General features: G+C 36.1%; 1 pseudogene; it reads right to left on the minus strand.

The window, feature by feature from the left end:
• Positions 1-940: 940 nt before the first annotated feature.
• On the minus strand, positions 941-2,677 carry LOC123843209 (trafficking protein particle complex subunit 10-like; annotated as a pseudogene).
• Between the last annotated feature and the right edge of the window lie 10,478 nt (positions 2,678-13,155).

Genomic DNA, 13,155 nt, shown 5'->3' on the forward strand with positions numbered 1-13,155 from the left:
TTGATTTTTTTTGATATTTTCTAATCCAGTTGTGGAAACTCTCTATATTAGGAAGAGTAACCTATCATGGATATAAATTGTAAGTAAATTTTTGAGTTTGTCACATATCTTTTAATTTTTGTTTTAGTGGTTTTGCCATGAATTTTTTGTTTCATCTAGTATAATTACTTTTTAATTATAGATTTCAAGTTAGCATTTCAAACACACATTTGAGAAAACGTAAACATCTTTTTCCTTATAATTTATATCCCTTTCCAGGGCTGTGAAATAGCAATTACACTTCCAGCTGGGGTTTCTTCTCTTTGATAGGCTGATTTTATCCAATACATGAGAATTATGTAAGTTCTGAATTTTTTCTCTGGAACCCAATTCCAAAACTGGACCTAGACTGGCAACATTTGCAGTATTTGTGCACATTGTCTCTCAGTCAGTCATAAAAGAGCACCCCTCTCTCATGGATATAGCAGGTACTTTAAATCACTGCAGGTACTTTACATCACTGATCTTGAGACTTTCAATCCTCACAAAAGGCAACTGATATAAACTAGAGAAAATGTTATATATTTAAGAATCTAGATTCCCCCCCCAAAAAAAGAATCTGGATTCCAATTTATGCCACTGTATATAGATTCTTTATTTCCTCATAATTCTTTAATTAAATAAAATTGTAATACTATATATCATATATGTTATATATACCACTTAAATATATATGCCACCTGAATATATAATGGAAGTACATTACATTAATTTAATTAAATAAAAGAAACACAAAGATCGATAAGGATTAAGGGTAGCAAGCTGAAAATCTCTCCATCTAGCTTTCAGAAGAAATTGGAAAAAAAAAACTGATGATGATTGGTTGACAGATTCTACATTTTTCATTCTAAAAATTTATTACACTTCATATTAATCCATACATAACAAGCCTTCTTTTACTACATGTGTGAAATGTTTGAAACTCAAAGAAAAGTTCAAAATCAATTACATGTAAAACTCTGCAGTATCCTTCCCAATGAAATTAGCAGACAGGATCTTCCCAATCCTAGTGTGCATTTTGACAGCAGCATGGGACAGATCTAAGTAGTGTTTTTCAAAAGCTTCTACTGATGAAAATGCTTCTTTGAGACTCTGAGTTGTGTTGGCTGTTTCAGTTCTCTCAGCTCCCAAACCTGCCAAAAGATCAACTACCCTGTTGAGGTCCTCGGAGTTAGGTCCTTTTTCTGACACAAGTCCACACAGATAGACGAAGGACTTCAGCTTTTCTGTAGCATAGCTACATAAACCTAAAGTATGGGCAATGTTTGAGTCTATCTCCGCCCAGTCACAACAACCTTCTATCCTCTGCAGTACCCCCAAGACAGCAGTCCAGAGCACCAGGTGGAACAGACTTCTAAGAGCATCAGTTCCTGCACACAATTTTGCAGCAGCTCTAGGGCATGCTGAGCCACCTCCCACAGCCTCTACAGGAACAGAAGCAAGGAGTACTGGTGAGAAAATAGGTAAATGCACAGATCTAACAGGGTGGCTTCTTGCCTCTGTATCAATTCACACTTCTCCATGTCTATGGGCTTTTGGAGGATCAATCCATTCCAGCTTTTCACTGGCTGGCAGAAAAAAGTCAGCCAGTTGGCACCATCCCCAGAACCAAAGCTGACAACATACTGAGAAAACAGGGCATCCAGTTCATTATATTGTACCAGGGCATTTTCAAATTGCTGCAGCATATCAAATACAAAGGCAAGTTCCTCCCGAACCATGAAATACTCACAAAAGCTCCAGCCTGGCTCAGTCCTCTTCTCCGTCAAGGTTCTCAGTTCATCCTCAAACTTGCCTAGGTTTTTGGTAAAAGACATAAGAAGCCATGTCCTGAGTTTGGTAAGGAAGATATTCCAAGGATTCCTGAGTTCAAGAAGAGTCCTTTAAGGGGTTGGAGAGCATGACACACCTGTCACTCTGTTTATTACAAAAATCATTTCTTATTTTGTCCACAATAGGAGTTCAGGGAAGGATGTTGGTTTTGTTGTTTTGTTTTTTTTTTTCCCTCCTTGGCATCATTTTCTTTTTTTAATTTTATTTTAATTCAATTAGCCAACATATAGTACATCTCCAGTTTTTGATGTAGTGTTCAGTGATTCATCAGCTGCATACAACACCCAGTGCTCATTATATCATATTCCCTCCTTAATACCCATCACCCAATTACCCTCCTCCTACCTCTCTTTCTGCAACCCTCAGTTTGTTTCCTGGAGTCAAGTCTCTCGTGGTTTGTCTCTCTCTCTGATTTTCTCCCATTCAGTTTTCAACCACCACTATTAGCCAGTCCACAGAGCTATGACCTTTCAGAACATTCAGCTACTTGGTAAGGTCATCTTTTACTGTAGCTTTATACACCAGTATCATAGCATTCCATCCAATAAATATGAAAAAAAGGGGAAAGTAAGCAGGACTTTGTTTCCTTCTTTGAGCAACAGTTCCTCTTTGAATTGAACAAAGTTAGATTCTAGGTGAATCATCTTTGGAGCTTGGCTATAGTACCTTCTCCATTCCATCTGTTCTCTTGGAAGTTGCTAGGAAAGCACTGGATAAATAGAGGTAAATCAATTCTGATCTCCAGCACAGGTAACAATGGGCTTGTGTAGGTCACCAGCAGCAGCGGCTCCTCAGGGACATCCATGGACCATCACTGGCCTCTGGGCCAGCCCAAGCCTGAGCAGCACTGCAACAGGGATACCCATCAGGCTGTGTGAGGCAGTTCCTAAGCCTGCTGCCCTACATGGCCACCTGGCCTCACCACTTCCCGCCATGATTTTTTTTAATTATTTTTAAGAAGTCAATATTACCAATATTGTCTTCTATGGCTTCGTATTTTGCATTATAGTTAGAAATGTCTTTGTCACACCTTGGTTATAAAAAATCCTTTTCTATGGTACAAATAATTTTAAGGGCTTTATTTGTGTAAGGGGTTGGAATAGGAATTATAGAGATGCCTCCAAAATAAATATCTGATCTTAAGAAACAAATATAAAGCAAAAACAGAAGACCAACTTTATTCAATAAATACACAAATGGAATGTTTTAGAGCTGAACACTCACTAGGAAGAACAGAAAATACTTTATGGTCATAGCCTATATTATGGACCAAGAGATGATCCTTTGAAACCAAAAGAGATGTAAGATAAATTATATAGATAAAAAAGACAGCTATTCTAGTAGCCTGTTGAACAACCAGGACCTTCAGAAAGTGTAGGAGGGCTGTGTGGAGAGAATAACATGACTCCAGAAGGCAATAATCAATAAATTCACCACTGAATCATTGCAATGAACAGCTAACACAATATGTGAAGCTCTTGATAATGATCAATGTAAACCTGAAAGAAATAACAAGTAATAGGTAGCATGAGTCTGTCAAAAACAAATCATGTGAAACTATAATTCAATCCTTCCTTCAAGAGGATAAGTTTAGTACTTTAAAAAAAAGAAAAATTTGGTGGAGACTTGGGCTAGCAAAAATGTTTTAAAAGGATGAATTAGATGGAAGTGTCATAAGATGAATAGTTTAGATACAGAAAAAAAGTTGTTATTGACAGTTCAATACTGCATTGGGTGAAGGTGTCAGGTAGGTCCCTTAGGGGTCCACTCTGAATTCAATACAATTCAATATTTTCATTTACAACTTAGAGAGTAGAAGGTAGAGAATACCTAATAAAATTTGCAGATGTTCCTGCACATTGCAGGATAGGCATAAAAGTAGAGTACAAGCAGGATTAAATTTTTAAATGGGCAGAAATCAATAAAATAAGATTCAATAAAGCATTCATAAATGTAATGTGATTCACAAAGGAAAGAAGAATCAAATGCACCAATGTAAAATGAAATCACAAGAGAGTCTAAGGCTTATAGTGGAAAGTAAAATGAACACGTATCAGCAACATAACCATCAAACTCCAAAAGCCAATGCCGATCAAGTTACAAAAATGAATTTTTTCTTAATAGGAAAAAGAGAAGAAATGTTATGCCAGTCAATAAGCACTTCAGTATGTCCAAGGCATCAAACTTTAGGACTTATAGATAAGTAGAGTACAGAGAATTGACTGGAAAATCAAAAGAATTCATGTAGGAAAAAGTAAGACTGGCATAAAACAGATAAATGGAGAAGAGTAAGCAAAGAAAGTAAAGTAGATATAGTTGCTCAGAGCAGAAGTAAGGGAAAGGGACAGGTAGGAAAAGGTAAAGGAGGGAAAGAGAAACCAGAGAAAGAGAATGGAGAGGGAAGAGGAAACAAGATAAGGAAAAAGGGAGGAAAAACTTTTAAAGGGGATGAAGGAGGACAACAGAAGAATGTCTTTGAAAGAAATTTGTCTTATGAATTCACTTCACAAAGAAGTTATGCAGAAAATTGGTGGTGAGTGTCCTAATTAATATTTTAATTGGAATGATTCCAAGACATACAGTTGCAGTAATTCCTATCCATAGTCAAATATGATCTTCAGATCAGTAAAGAAATTGGATTTTAGAGAACATATTTTTAAAAAAGGACCAGTGCCTCTTAAGAAATTTGAGGACAGGGACGCCTGGGTGGCTCAGTCAGTTAAGTGACTGCCTTCAGCTCAGGTCATGATCTCAGGGTCCTGGGATGGAGTCCTACATTGGGCTCCTTGCTAAGTGGGGAGCCTGCTTCTCCTTCTGCCTGCCACTGCCCCTGCTTGTGCTCACTCTTTCTCTGACAAATAAATAAATAAAATCTTAAAAAAAAAGAAAAAAAGAAATTTGGGGGCAAAATCAGAGCTAAGAGAGTGGGGAAAAAATACTAGCAATCTTTTTAATAAAAAATTAAAAATTCCAAAGCAATGCAAACTATCCAGGAGCATGTCCACAAAGGGAAAACAGGCAGAGTCATAAATTTTCCATCATAAATCATGCTTGTCATTTATCTGATTTTAGAAATAAAATATGGCCATAAGAAAATCTGAAAGTTATTGGGAAATACTTTTATAATTAAAATCACCTATAACCGGGCGCCTGAGTGGCTCAGTTGGTTAAGTGACTGCCTTCGGCTCAGGTCATGATCCTGGAGTCCCGGGATCGAGTCCCGCATCGGGCTCCCTGCTCAGCAGGGAGTCTGCTTCTCCCTCTGACCCTCCCCCCTCTCATGTGCTCTCTCTCTCTCATTCTCTCTGTCTCAAATAAATAAATAAAATCTTTAAAAAAAAAATCACCTATAACCTCACCATCATCAATACTTTGATGTATGTACTTGACTCCTTTGCACAAGGTATATCTTTTTAAAATTAGTATAAGTTTACACATGTAGTTGCATATCTGCATTTTTTTATTACCTATTGTATTAATATCTTCCCAGGCAGTGAATGTTCTTTAAAAACATGACTATTAATAGCTGCATTATATTCCATTTTTAGATGTATATAAACATCTCCCTGTTGATAAATATTTAATTATCCAACTTTGTATCATTATAAATAATGCTGCTGTGGGCTTTTTTATTTATATATAGTTTGATTTTTCTTAGGATACATTCTCAAAAGGTTGTAATATGAACATTTTATGGCTTCATAAATTTTGTGTGTTATATATACATATGTGTATATGCATACACGCGCAGAGATTGCTTTTCAGAAAGGATGCCTGTACTCTTCCCAATATATGAAAATATTCATCTCACTTTATACCAGTACTACATGAGAAATATTACTGAAGTTACATTTCTTTGATTACTATATTTGATGTTAATTTCTTTTGTGAACTGTTTTGGTTACATGTTTTGCCAACAAAGTGTCATTCTTGTTACATTCTTGTTAGTTAACTATATCAAGAACATTAATTTTGGTCATATTTATTGGAAATATTTTTAAAATGTTTTATGGCTGTGCTATTATTTTTACTCTTTTTGTTGTATAGAAAATACAACATATACATAAATATATTAAATTTTTACTCTGTGATTTCTTCATTGCTTTTATGGAGTAGAAGTTCTTCCCCATCTAGTTGTCAGTTACATTTTTATTTATATTTTATTCTAGGCATTTATGATTTCATTTTTTTATTTAGCTAATGAATTAATCTAGAGTTTATTTTAGTGCATGATGTGAGGTGAGGCTTTTTTTTTCAAATAGCCAGTTTTCTCAACATTGCAAAATAATCTACTTCTTATTCTATTGGTTTGTTATGATCCTATATCATATATGAAGTGGTTTAATAAATTGGGTCTATTGCAAGAGTTTGGAATGAAAGATTAACACTGAACAGCCAGTGAATGCAAGATAAAGGGGACCTCTGCAAGAAATGGAGAGAGGAATAAGGACAAAGGAACAAGCAAAGACAAGGAAACACAATGACTAGAGATGAGCAAGCAAAACATCTGATGAAATGTAATGTGTTTCCATTGCTTTATAAGAGACTAAAATTACACAAAGGAAAAAAGGAAAAAAGCACATGAAGAAATTTATGTGTGGGGCTGGGCAGGAGGGGCACAAAGGAATACCAAATGAAAGAGATAAATGGGCCTCACTGCACAGATCTTCCTCGACTTAAAATGGGGTTGGATCCTGATAAACCCATCATAAGTTAAAATTATCATAAGTCAAAAATGCATTTAATACACCTAACCTACCAAGCATCGTAGCTTAGGCTAGCTTACTTTAAAGGTTCTCAGAGCACTTAGATTAGCCTACAGTTGGGCAAAATAATTTAACACAAAGCCTATTTTATAATAAAGTATTAAATATCTCATGTAATTTATTGAATACTGTACTGAAAGTGAAAAACAGAATGGTAGTATGGGTCCAGAATGATTGTTAAGTGTATTGGTCATTTATCCTCATGATCACATGGCTGACTGGGAGCTGTGGCACCCTGCTGCTGCTCAGCATCGCAAGAGAGGATTGTACAGCATATGACTAGCCTGGGAAAAGATTGAAATTCCAAGTATGGTTTCTACCGAATACATATTTCTTTTGCACTATCATAAAGTCAAAAATTCATACATCAAATCATTGTAAGTTGGGGACCATCTTTATGTGGAACTTGTCCATCTGCAGAAAATAGGCAGGAAAGGAAATAGCTCTTAGAAGGAGAGAAGCAATACAGAATTTGAAGCAGTTGAAAGATACAGAAAGAGGGAGCACCTGGGACGCCTGAGTGGCTCAGTCAGTTAAGCGTCTGCCTTGGGCTCAGGTCATGATCCCAGGGTCCTGGGATCAAGCCATGTGGCAGGCTCCCTGCCCAGCAGGGAACCTACTTCTTCCTCTGTCCTTCCCCCCTGCTCATGCGCTCTCTCTCTCTCTCTCTCTCTCTCAGATAAATAAATAAAATCGTTAAAAAAAAAAGATACAGAAAGATATGTATAAGAAAGAAAAAAGAATGGTAAAGAAAGTGATGGAAGCTAAAGGTCAAGATAAAAAAAAATTACAATCAGGAAAGTTTTGTACAAAGAATCATCAAAGAGAGATCGTACTCATAAAGTAAAAATTGATGGACTCATGAGGACATTAAAAAAATTAAGAAGCAAGAAGAAATAGAGTAAGAAAAGGCTGAAGAAGAGTCTTGTAGAATGTTTTAAAAACAAACAGGGATTTATAATTCTGGTGTAGCAGAAAAGATCTCTACCCAAAAGAATAGCATATAGGTGAGGAAACACAGCAATATCTGATCTTTGTGTTAAATTGTCATCATGAAACATATTTAGACTCTATTGGCTAAGCTTTATACATAAAAAGTAGTCAAGTTATAACTATAAAATGTATCATAGAGTCTTGTTAAAAGGAAGGGGAATTTAAAGGGTACAATAATCATGGTCTTGAGGATTAAGCCCCACTGGGGGAAAAATGGAAATTCCAAAGCCTAAAAATTAATTAAAAGAATGAAAAGAAAATGTGGCTAAAAAGGATAAAGTATATTATTCATTCTTTATTCAACAAACATATATACAGGGTCTACCATATTAAATGGTAGAGGGAATATAAAATAAATATTATTTCTGCCCTCAAAGATGTCCCATCTAGTGTACAAAATAAAATGGTATATAAAACATTCAAGTGTTATGGGATATATGATACATTCAATTATGTACAATCTGCTATAGAAGCAATGAAAAGGAAATGTCTAACTCTGTGGGGATTAGTGGTGAGGAAAGAGTTCAGGAGGGGGAGGATAATTAGAGACTATTTTATACAGGAGGTGATCTTTGAGCTGAATCTTAAAGGCTACTCAGAATTTGATCAGTTAGTCCAGAGAAGAAAGAAGGTAGGGAGATGTAAGGATATATAGTATACTTGGAATACAGAAAGCAATTAAGTGTGGCTGTATCATAGGATGCATAAAGAATTTTGTAGAAAATGAGGCCAAAAAGAAAATCAGGAAGCAGGTCCTTAAAACCATGCCAAAGACATGGGGAGCCATCAAAGATTCTTAAGCAGGAGAGTGAAATGATAAGATTTACCTTTTTGAAAAGCCATGCTGGTTTCAGTTGGAAGGAGGAAAGACCGGAGGTAGGGAATCATATTAGGAAGCTTTTACAATCTCCTACATAAGACATTATGGAGACGTGGAATAAGAAATTGATAGCAGAAATGGATTTTAAAAATATTGAATTTGAGACATTTTAAAAAGTATAATTAGCAAGACTTGGTAACTGGCTATGAAATGTCAGAGTGGAAAGATTCAGAAATGATATCAAGGTTTCTGGTTTGCACTAGATATAAGAGATTCGGTACACTGGAAAAGGGTCAGGTGTACAGAAGATTGTGAGCTTGGGTAGGGATAGGATTAATTTAAAGGACCTCTGAAATATTCAATGGAAATATAGAAAGAGCTAGATACATATACTCCAAGCTCAGTAGAGAGCCCTGAGCTGGAGAGATTTTGGGACTAGAAGTAGAGAAAAGTGGAGGTGGAAAGTAGGAGAAAGGTGGGTGGATTCGAGCATGTTAAGAGATAGAGGTGACAAGATCCATGAATTATAGGAAAGAGGACAGTAAAATAAATGTTTCAAGAAAACAATGAAAATAGCAGCAATGTCCACAATAGCCAAACTGTGGAAAGAGCTGAGATGTTCATTGAGAAATGGAACTGGAGGGTATCATGCTGAGAGAAATAAGTCAAACAGAGAAAGACAGCTGTCACATGTTTTCACTCATGTGGAATATAAGAAACAGTGCAGAGGATCATAGGGGAAGGGAGGGAAAACTGAATGGGAAGAAATCAGAGAGGGAGACAAACCATGAGAGACTCTGGACTCCAGGAACCAAACTGAGGGTTACAGAGGGAGTGGGGTGGAGGGATGGGGTAATTGGGTGATGGGCATTAAGGAGGGCATGTGATGTGATGAGCACTGGGTGGTATATGCAACTGATAAATTATTGAACGCTACATCTGAAACTAATGATGTTAGCTAATTGAATTTAAATAAAAAATTTTTAAAAAGCAATAAAAAATTAGTACACAGAATTTATGGAACATGAATAGGCTATGTAGAAATTCTAGTTTTTCCACAGAATATCAAAGGAAGAGCAAATATATACAGTTCATGAGTCCTTATTTTAAAAGGAGCTTTGACAAAAAAAATGAAATAAAAGATACCAACATATAAGTTAATTCTGGCTCCAAACCTTATGGCTTTGTTTTGTTTTTCCCACTAAAATGCTGCCTATTTGTTGTCTAATTATATCAAGGAGTCTGCACCAGACAATTAAAATCAAATTCTATTTAATAAAAAGATGCCAACATGTTTTTGCGATGCCAAATAGCAAGTGCTAAGGTTTTTCTAATGAACTGCTCATAAATTTGCCTATCCTTTCTCCTGACAGTTATTTTCACCATCTGCCAGCAGCAGCCCCGCCCCTTATAAATCTTTCTTAATTTATTTTTCTTATGCTTAAAATTGCAGAATAAGTGAAAGAGGGTGGAGCATAGCTGCTATGAGCTATTACAATGAGAGACAAGGCCCAAAAATGGAAACATAAATTTTGACAAACTCCTTCAGCAACTACATATTCCTAAGGGTGACAGGAACCAATCCAGCATTCTTCAACTAGGACTTTTTTTTTTCCTTTTTTCAGAGATTGACCAAGTTCTGATACAAATATAAAAGTGTTGGAAATGCAATAAAAAATTTGCAAAGACAGGGTCTCTTTTAGGATTTGCCTGAAAAAAATAGACCAGAGAATCGTCTTGCATGATTCTCCTTACACAATAAGTCAGACTCAAGGCCACAGGCTTAGAGAGTTAGAGACTGGCTTTAGGGCAACTGTAGTTTTTCACATGCTGTGGAAGATGCCATGATTTGAACACCTCTACTCCCTGCAATTCAGCTTTATTGTTCACCAAATTGTGGCCCCATTAAATTAACATTACTATGACACAAAAAGGACTGACATAAAATTTAAAAGGTTTTAAACCAAACTAAGAAAATCAACCGTATATTGCCCCAGATTTGAATTATATTTTCTCTTTGATTCCCAAATTATCATCCTTTTTTTTCCAGGATATTCTTTTTAATTTTGAGTCTTGCAGCCTCTACACTAAAATACAAATGCTACCAATGAAGAGTCACTCTGAATGAAGATTCAAGATAAAGTCATGTGCATTCCACACATTTTCTCTTCTGTTTAAGAAAGTATCTCAAATATAAGAACAAAACCTGATTAAAAAATATGACAGGGATATAATTTCTACATTACTTAAATTACTCACGATTTTAATTAGAAAAATTACAAGTCCCCAATAGATAAATGGCCAACATAAAAAAAATGAAGGGGCAGTACTCACAAGAGAAAATGTAACAAATACACGGGAATATGTCCAAGCTTCAAAACAATCAGAAAAGTTTAACTTAAAACTATAATGAGGTAACATTTTTACCAGTTTAATTTAGTTTTCTCCAGTTTCCTGGCAAGGCTATGATGAAATTAGTCAATTATTTATGTTTTTGGAAATTAGGTTGGCAATATTTTTGTGAAAAATTTAAGTGTTTAGACCCTTTCACCCAGTGATTAAACTGCCAGGATTTTAAGTGAAGAAAGAATTCAAGAAGTTTCAAAAACTATATGCAACAAGATATTCATTACAACATCCTTTATAATAACAAAAATTTAGTAACAACCTAAATGACCCATGATAGACTAGCTAAATCATGATGAATTGCCCTAAAGGAATATTGTTCAGCCACTATGAGCCACATTATGAGAAACATATAACTACATGACAAGCCATTTATAATATTAAATAAAGAACAGAGCACATAAAAGGATCTCCATTATTTTTACAACTTTGTAAAATTAGGTATGTATGTAAAGGTCACATTAAAAGTTGATACATTATGTAGTGATACTGTGAGTGATTTTTTATTCCTATGTTTTTGTTTTCATTATATCGTTTGTGCACTGATAAAAACTTTTAAAATACCCTTCTAAGTCCCACTTTTTTCATCAGTTTAACAGGCACCTGATTTCTGATTATACCTGGAATTGTCATATGGACTCCAGACAACTTGCTGGAGTACAGAGGTCACCTCTGGAAAGTCTGGCTGTTTAGAAAGGTCAGGCCCAGGTCAGGCCCAGCTCTGACAGGCTTTTTGCATTTCCTTTCCCAGTTTCCCTGCCAAGGGCTCAACCTTCCCCCCCACCCTTCACCCCCCCACCCCCACTTCGTTTGTCTTTCAAGCAGCTATAGTCATTTGAAAAAACACACTTGAAATGAACTGACTTTTGGGGTGTTAAAATTTAATATATTTGATGTGATAAATATGTCTCCTTTATTACCATTAAAGCTAGAGAGAAGAGAGAATAACAAAAGTGGAAATGAGATTCTGAAGTATCCAGGGTGAAACATTTTTAAGCAAACTGCACTAGATCTTGAGAGTTTCAAAGGTCTATTCCTCAGACAATTTACTTCAGAAGATTTGGCTTCTGAGATAATTGGTCTTCTTAATCCTTAATTTGGGGCACTGCTATGGCTCTCCTGAGACTGTCAACTTCCCCCATCTGGATTCACAACATGGACAAGTGTTTTCTGTCTGGACCAAATTACTTTAAGTATTACATTTGTGGCCTAAATTGCTCTATGTCTATTTAAATTCAACAGATTTTTTTTTTCTCTGTGACCTTTAGTAGGTCTAATTCCAATTCTGGTACAGATGAGAATAACACAGTAGAGAAGGTGCTTGCCCTTTGCTGAATAATGTGTATCGAGATTTGCAAACAGAAAGACCCTGTGTTATGAGACAGAAGAAAGACAGACAGACAGAGACAGGGAGAGACAGAGAAACAGACAGACCAATGACAGAAACTATTCTAAGAAATTAGATACTTTTTATAAAAGCTGTTGACAATCTATGCTTATTTGTATAACCCTCTTCTTTTGGCCTTTCTACATTTTTTATTTTTTTAATTTTTTTTATTATTTTTATAAGATTTTATTTATTTGACAGAGAGAGACACAGTGAGAGAGGGAACACAAGCAGGGGGAGCGGGAGAGGGAGAAGCAGGCTTCCCACTGAGCAGGGAGCCCGATGCCGGGCTCGATCCCAGGACCCTGGGATCATGACCTGAGCCAGAGGCAGACGCTGAACGACTGAGCCACCCAGGCGCCCCTCTACATTTTTTATATGCCAAGACACTCAAAACATAAAAGTGGTCTTGGCCTCAACATCGTGCTTCTGAGTGCCCCTATTTGGTTTCCTAAAGGCAACATAAATGTTAATTTCAACCTGATTTTGTCCACATACAAATGATTAAAAGATACACATTCTGATTTTTCCCCAAGCCCCATGTTCCCTAGGGATAACCCTGGGTCCAGAAGCCCCTAAGATATAGATACAAAAACCTGCCACCTACTTAATTATCTTGTGCTTTCTTTCCTTTAGTGCCTCAGCACAACTGATCACCTGCAGCAATATGTTCACTGGCATTCACAATGCTGATTTCATGGTCCTTTCCCAGTTAGAAAATGCCTTCTGAATCTCCACAGAAAGAAATTTTCTTCAGCCTAACCTTCTTGTTGGATATATTTTATCACATTGCAATTCACTGGAAAATGAAGCATGATTTTTATAAACTGACTACTAATTTTCTGTTTCCTCAGCCATGCTGGATACAGAAGAATTTACTTAAGTCTCTAAGTACAATGAATGGGTGTCAG

This window comes from Mirounga angustirostris, unplaced genomic scaffold (assembly GCF_029215605.1).
Source record: "Mirounga angustirostris isolate CCGP_5_RB_7025 unplaced genomic scaffold, mMirAng1.0.hap1 SCAF_11, whole genome shotgun sequence".
In the NCBI taxonomy this organism is placed as follows: Eukaryota; Metazoa; Chordata; class Mammalia; order Carnivora; family Phocidae; genus Mirounga; species Mirounga angustirostris.